We start from the raw sequence: 8,138 nt of genomic DNA, 5'->3' as shown, positions 1-8,138 counted from the left end.
GAAGCAAGTAGGCCACTGCTCCATGGCATGTTTGTGTTTCTGTGTGTGTGTGTGTGTGTGTGTGTGTGTGTGTGTGTGTGTGTGTGTGTGTGTGTGTGTGTGTGTGTGTGTGTGTGTGTGTGTGTGGATTTACGTTTCTGTGTCAGAGGGGCTCGATTTAAAACCTATTGAACTGGTCCTGAACTGGTCCTAATCTGGTCCTGAATTGGTCCTAATCTGGTCCTGAACTGGTCCTGGGTGTCAAAGTACAAATGTAGCGATTAATACGCAGAACATATACACTCATAGACTCACAAAGACAAACAGAACATATACACTCATAGACTCACAAAGACACTCACACCTCGCATTCAATGTTCACACAAGGTCAGCCACTCTACCTATGTACCCTCACATTGACCTGAATACACTCAAACAAATAGTTACAAATCAATCTACTGCTAGCCACATGTTGGCACCTCCTACACACCACACATAAAGGAGAAAATGAGAGGCTGGAAAATAACCAAGAATTCTCTGTGGAATGTTGTTAGATCACGGTTTGAGACAGGTGACCTGGAGAGAGATCAGGAGGTTGGGAAAGGCAGAAAAGTGCCCAGGGTGGTTAGTGCTATGGAGGCTAGAATGGAAAGACACTTCAACTGTATGTGTTGCATGATATTGCTTCATTTTGTATCTCAATGATGAAATTGTTCACATGTTGGACTGGTTACTGGCATAGTGAATTCCCCAAGGAATACATGAGTGAAACAGCCTTCTTGGTCAATGGCAGGGTTCCCCAACTGACGGCCAACTGGTTTTATTTGGTTTTATTTGTCCCCCATGTTGTTTGAGCAAACCAAAAATATGTATATTTATTTATTTGTATTGTTGGACTTTAAAGACTGTAAAAACACCAGGAAATCAGCTTCAAGTGAATGGGAGACCAGATGCTGTTGGAGGTGGCGTTAGAGGGCCAGTAGGGGCAGTCTTCCCTCTGGTCTAAGGAGATCTAAATGCCCCAGGGTAGTAAAGGGGACATTGCCCTGCATAGGGTGCTGTCTTTGGAATGTTAAACAAGTGTGCTGACTCTGTGGCCAATCTCTGCAGTCCTATCTCTGCAGCTTCAGGACAAAGGCATTATCTCTGATCTATTATTCATTTCTTTATGGTTCATAATTCATGATTTGGTTAAGTGCTCTTATGCATGGGGTCACCACTGTGTTCCTTACGGCAGCACCTTGACTCCTGCCACACACACAGGGAATCATCTGTCCCAGATTAAAGAAGGATGGAGAGAGTGAAAGAGAGGAGTGGGGGATCGTGTGTTCTGGTGAGGGAGGGACGGAGGGAGGGAGGGAGGTAGGGGTTAACGATAACAGAGGGGGGTGATCATTATAAAAAAAATTCAGGGCCCCTTTTGTGACCATGGCCCAGTCCCTTGGGTTCTGAACCCTGTCTCTGCTGAACGACTCAGTAATGCACTGTGTGTGTGTGTGTGTGTGTGTGTGTGTGTGTGTGTGTGTGTGTGTGTGTGTGTGTGTGTGTGTGTCAGGGCAGATCAACAGTTTGAGGAGGAGTGTGTTAGCGTGCTTGGGGGTTAGGTGACCTCACAGAGATTGAACACAAAGATCCCCGGCGCATGCAGATCTGACCTTCGACCTGAGGCGTCCAGTCGCACCAATCCGCTCTCTCCATCTCTCTCGGGGCGCTGCTCTGACTCAGATGGAGAAGCAGCTGGTTATCTGGAGAGAGAAGGGAGGTGGAGGGAAGGCACAGAGGGGAGTGTGGCTGAAATAGAGGATGGAGAGGGGGAAAAATAGAAAAATGTATCTTATTTAGTTTGTTTTGGCACAGATTTGTGCTCTTGTCAGATGTCACCCTGGCATACTCTTTAGTTGTTTTACATGTATCAGTCACCTTTTATGCAAATATAATTATGATAAGAATCACTGACTCAAGTTCAATAGAAATTCCTAGAAATGTATTTGATGGGTTTCTGTTTTTTTTTATGTTTTGCACCTCTAAATATATCTTTTTTTTAACTTTAGTTGACATTGCAGGCATAGATTGTAGCAATGTAGATCTTTACCAATAACTATCTTCATAACCGTACTTGTCTTCAGGTCCCCCTCTGCATGTCTGAAGGCTCTAGTGGGAAACCTGCTGCCAACCAGCTGTACTGTACTGTACAGGTCAGTCAAGGTCATTTGTAAAGTGACTATGCATAGATCATTAACAGCGAGTAGCAGCAGTCTAAAAACAAAAAGGGGGGGGTGGGGGTAATGTAAATTGTCCGGGTGGTCATTTGATTAATTGTTCAGCAGTCTTATGGCTTGCGGGTAGAAGCTGTTAAGAAGCCTTTTGGTCCTAGACTTTGCGCTCCGGTACCACTTGCTGTGCGGTAGCAGAGAGAACAGTCTGTGACTGGAGTCTGACAATTTTTAGGGCCTTCCTCTGACACCGCCTGGTATAGAGGTCCTGGATGTCAGGAAGCTCGGCCCCAGTGATGTACTGGGCTGTATGCACTACCCTCTGTAGCGCCTTACTGAAACATGGCCAAATCCTTTACAATTCTTACACTGCAATGGTTTGGGGATGAAAGCTCTTTCAGCGTGTCTTACATAACCAAGTTTCACATGCGTAGGTATTTGCTCTTTATCAAAAAAAAACACAGGACAACAGGCTTTCTTCTTTTTCTCCATTCACCCAGCGGGTCAGACGCCGGGCACCAACCACACCGGGAATTCTCTTCAGGTATTCAACCTGAACATCCATTGTCACCCCTGAGATGACTTCTTTCACGGGTGATCTACTCCGAAGTTCAAAACACAAAACTTCTGTTGATCCGATGTTTTTGAGACCCACTGCAATCTTCCTCTGTTCTTCAGAAATACAATGAATCAAAATAAGACCTCTCCTGGTCACTCTGACAGACTCCACTTTTCCCAGTGCATACTTCACAATAGTTGACACCTCAAATGGGTTTCCCCACATATGCATCCTTACTCAACAAACGCGTCCCAACGAGAAGCGATTCATAATCATTCACACACGTATCCTCCACTCCAATTTTATACAATTTCCATTTTTGTTCCAGTTTTCGATACTACTATTGTCCACTCAGAACATTAGTCTTCACCAAATTTGCTCGACGCTCTGCTTGATTCCAACTCAGCATTCAATCACATCGCGGAACGCAACCAACCCTTACTAGCGGTTCTGCCACATTGATTAGTGACAGGTGTGGGTATTTAAGGATGGGGAAGGAGATGCAGTCCCGCCTCTGCTGGAGGGGGATTGGACAGGGGATGGTGGTTGGTGATAGGGTGAGGGGACTGTCGGTCAGGGTAGGGGTAATTCGACCACAGCCCTCAACATTGTTTCCTCATGTTGTTAAACTTGTTTTGGTTTTTATTTGCCTCAGAGTTTTAGTGGAACTGAAATGGGTGGATATGGGATTGTGTGGTTTCTGTGTGTCAATGTTTCCATTCTGTCATATTCCAGTGTGTGAAGGTAAGAGAACTCTGCTATTGAAAAACCCTAAAGAACTCTCTGTGGTTAGGTTCTCCACGATGCTCGCGTGCTCCTGGGGCATGTTCTTCTCAGCTCACGTGTTAGAAACCCAAACCAAATATCCTGTTTCTTCAGCTCTAGTGTGGACTGTGTCCCTGTTTTGCCTGAGAGTCTGTCTGTTTTGTGTCAAGTCTGTCATCGGTTTGTGGGTTGATGTTTTTTTCTTGTCTGACCTGTTTCATCTCTCTGCTCTGGGTTACTGTAACTTACTGTTATTTTTTATTTATGCCCAATAATAGTTCCTGGACAATAATTGCTTGTTGTGGCATGTTTGACACAAATTAGACTCCTTGGTGTTAAGGAAGCATGAGTGTTACAAAAACTGCGCACGATTTATGCTAGATCCCAAGAATTATAGATTCCAAGTGTTGTGATTATGTAATACAATAAAAACAACATCAAAACAAAGACGTTACTTTTAACCTGCATTTATAGTACATGCTATAAATACCAGGGAAGAACAAAGAGAAGGAGAAAACTGGGGTTGTGAGTCAGACAGAAGCCCACAGAGAGAAGAGCTGTCAGCTGTGACAGAGTACCAGCGTCCTGGCCTGGCCTTCAGACCCAGCTACACAGCCTGAGAACACAAGGAAACCAGCAGTATAAATAACAGTTAAGGCCTGATTGAGTAGAGAGATAAAAACAACCCCTCAGGTACAGTGCTTTCAGGAAGTAATCACACCCCTTGACTTATTCTACATTTTGTTGTGTTACAGCCTGAATTTAAAATGGATTAGATTAAGAGTTTTTGTTACTGGCCTACACACAATACCCCATCATGTTAAAGTGGAATTATGTTTTTAGAAATGTTTACAAATTAATACAAAATGAAAAGTTTAAATGCCTTGAGTCAGTATGTATTCAACCCCTGTGATTTGGCCCAAATAAGTTCAGGAGTAAAAATGGGCTTAATAAGTCACATAGTTAGTTGCATGGACTCACTCTTTGTGCAGTAATGGTGTTTAATCTCTATGGGATGGGTGTCCCTAAACTGGGATGGTTGTTGCTATCGTGTGCTAATGTGACTAGAATGATGTTGTATACAACAGCCAACTTTCCGGGACATAGACATGTCTTATATGGGCAGAAAGCTTAAATTATTGTTAATCTAACTGCAGTGTCCAATTAACAGTAGCTATTACAGTGAGAAAATACCATGCTATTGTTTGAGGAGAGTGCTCAACAACAAAAAACTTTTATAACGGCAACTGGTTTGATACATTCACCTCTGAAGGTAAATAATGTACTTACATTAATCTTGCTCTGATTTGTCATCCTGTCACGCCCTGACCTGAGAGAGCATTTTTATGTCTCTATTTAGGTTTGGTCAGGGTGTGATTTGGGTGGGCATTCTATGTCTGTATTTCTATGTTGGGGATTGCTTTGTTTCGGCCGGGTATGGCTCCCAATCAGGAACAGCTGTACATCGTTGTTGCTGATTGGGAGTCATACTTAGGCAGCATGTTTTTCCTTTGGGTTTTGTGGGTAGATGTTTTCTGTTTAGTGTGTTAGGATACATGACAGGACTGTTTGGCTGTCGTCTGTGTTTCTTTGTGAAGTGCCTTTTTTCATCTAAAATAAAAGATGAACAAATTCCACGCTGCACCTTGGTCTACTACTTCAGACAGCCGTTACAGATCCACTAACCAAAAACGGATCAAGCAGCGTGGTAATAATGCACTAAAGTAAAACTGGAAAAAAAATTATGTGGCAAAGAAATGAACTTCATGTCCTGGAGTTTCTTACCAAGACAGCATTGAATGTTCAAGAATGGCCTAGTTACAGTGACTTAAATCAACAACCAACTTGACAGAACTTGAAGAATTTAGATAATAATAATGTGCAAATATTGTACAATCCAGGTGTGCAAAGAGATTTAACCAGAATGAATCACAGCTGTAACCGCTGCCAAAGGTGATTCTAACATGTATTGACTCTGGGGTGTGAATACTTATGTAAATTAGATATTTGTGTATTTCTTTCATTTTCAATAAATTTAGAAACATTTCTAAAAACACGTTTTTACTTTGTCATTATGGGGTATTGTGTGTAGATCGGTGAGAACATTTTGAATTCAGGCTGTTACAAAATAATGTGGAGGGATATGAAATGTCAAGGGGTATGAATACATTCTGAAGGCACTGTAGACAAGGGAGCAACAGGCCACACACATCAAAAGAGGTCCAATTAGATACGTACCAAAACATCATGATTTTCTAAATTACATTATGCCAGATTACATTATGCCAGATTACATTATGCCAGATTACAGCGGATGCCTATGACTGATGTTGCCTGCTGATGCCTGCTGATAGAAAACCTGATCAGACTGGAACGCTGAACCCTACCACAGCCTACCAAGGGAGAGTGCAGTGCCAGCCAGGAGGCTTTGCTTGACTTGTTTTGGTCCATGCCCTGCCCCTGATCATATCTCTACAATGGAAAGTATTCATCCTTCTTTTCCTCCTCTCACTTCTAATGAAAACCGATTGCCTTTGTGAAAAACACTCAGGGGAAAAGTTTACTCCACCTAGACTTGTTTCCCCCTCATGTCAGTTGTTATCTTCCTTTATCCTTGATTGCATTCTTTACAAACTCAGGAGTCATTTCATTGAAATCATGATACCAGGATGAGTCTAAAATATGATTAAAATGAATTACCTTTTCTCACATTGTTTTGGACATCAAATCGTATTTGTCACAAGTGCCAAATACAACAGAACACTGTACAGTGAAATGCTTACTTACAAGCTCTTAACCATAAAGCTACATATTCATTACTGTACAAGTGAATGCATCTTCCGCATTTTAACCCAACCACTCTGAATCACAGAGGTGGTGCAGGGGCTCAACATCTACAGCACACAGGGAACAGTGGGCTTACTGCCTTGCTCAGGGACAGAACCACAGATTTTTACCTCGGGGATTTGATCCCGCAACCTTTCGGTTACTGGTCCAATCCTCTAACCACTAGGCTACCTTCCCGCCCCTAATCATGTGTTGTCCTGAAACCCACTAAACATCGTTGCGGGCCCAAGATGATGAGATACAGGAAGAGATACATAAATCTTCTTATCACAACACCCAACTAATTATGTATTTGTGAGATGCGGGCGGGGCTGGTTCATGCGAGGGCAGCTCTCTGGAACCAAATGAAAAACACTGTTGTCTGTGAGAAACCTGTCCAGTCACATGCCGGGGGTTAAAAGAAACAGCCAAATTGAAGGAAGTGACCACACTGTGTTTCCACAGAAGGCCCTGAAGGATTTCCTCCTTAGTGTTGTCCAGCGCCTTGGCTCCGGGTCAACTGGGAACAGTGATGAGGGTCTCTCCAGTTAACTGGAAGTCATTGAATACACAATCATCTGACTAAGGTGCATTGCAATAGCTAGGCCCTCAAGTGTTTTATTGGTCCTCGACTGGATGTGTGTGTGGGTGGAAAACATTCATTTTGTAGCTGGATGTAGTTGTGTTGCCTAAGAAAGGAACTAACTTGGAAATCTGTCTCAGTTTGAGCATGATATTTAACAGTAAGGAAATACTGTGTCTTCTTAACCTGAGTCTTCTTAACCTTTCCAAGCACTGTATTTCTCACATATTTGTAAAGAATGTCCAATGTTTAGGCGTCCATTTACATTTACATTTTAGTCATTTAGCAGACGCTCTTATCCAGAGCGACTTACAATAGTGAATGCATACATTTCATCATTTTTTAAAGTTTTTTTTCCGTACTGGTCCTCCGTGGGAATCGAGCCCACAACCCTGGCGTCCAGAAGTGAGAGATAAAACAGCTAAAGATCATAAAATGATGGAACCCGCAGAAATGAGGATCTGCCTGTCACTGATGTACAGTAGTTTCTACTAAGGAGGAAGTACAGTACTATACATCCCTATCCTTGTTCGACGCATTTAGCCATAGAGATTACATAACATAACAACAAGGCTTTTATCTTTTGCTTCACTAAATGACCTAAAATCCCCAGCATTTCCCTTTATTATACATTAAGTCTCCTCTCCGTCTATTGAAACTCCATAGAGCATTAACAAGAGCTCTGTCCCGGTTTGGGGGGATACTGTATGTGTTACACCATGAAGAGGGTTTGGCAGACAGGAGTCAGAGCCAAGGACCTTACGGACTCAGTCCTTTGTCTACAGTGGTTCTCTGAGATCTGTCCTTTCTGCCCGTCCTCCCTCCTCCTAACAGATTCAACTGCTGTGCACAATGGCCTTGAGAGTTCATTCTATACATCTCTTCAGTCAGTACGTATTTTCATTCAAATACATCTCTTCATTCAATACATCTATTCAGTCAATACATCTCTTCATTCTATACATCTCTTCATTCAATACATCTCTTCATTCTATACATCTCTTCATTCTATACATCTCTTCATTCTATACATCTCTTCAGTCAGTACGTCTTTTCATTCAAATACATCTCTTCAGTCAATACATCTCTTCATTCTATACATCTCTTCAGTCAGTATGTCTTTTCATTCTATACATCTCTTCATTCAATACATCTCTTCATTCAATACATCTCTTCATTCTATACATCTCTTCATTCTATACATCTCTTCATT

This window comes from Salmo salar, chromosome ssa13 (genome assembly GCF_905237065.1).
Source record: "Salmo salar chromosome ssa13, Ssal_v3.1, whole genome shotgun sequence".
NCBI lineage: Eukaryota > Metazoa > Chordata > Actinopteri > Salmoniformes > Salmonidae > Salmo > Salmo salar.
This window is presented reverse-complemented; position numbering follows the sequence as displayed.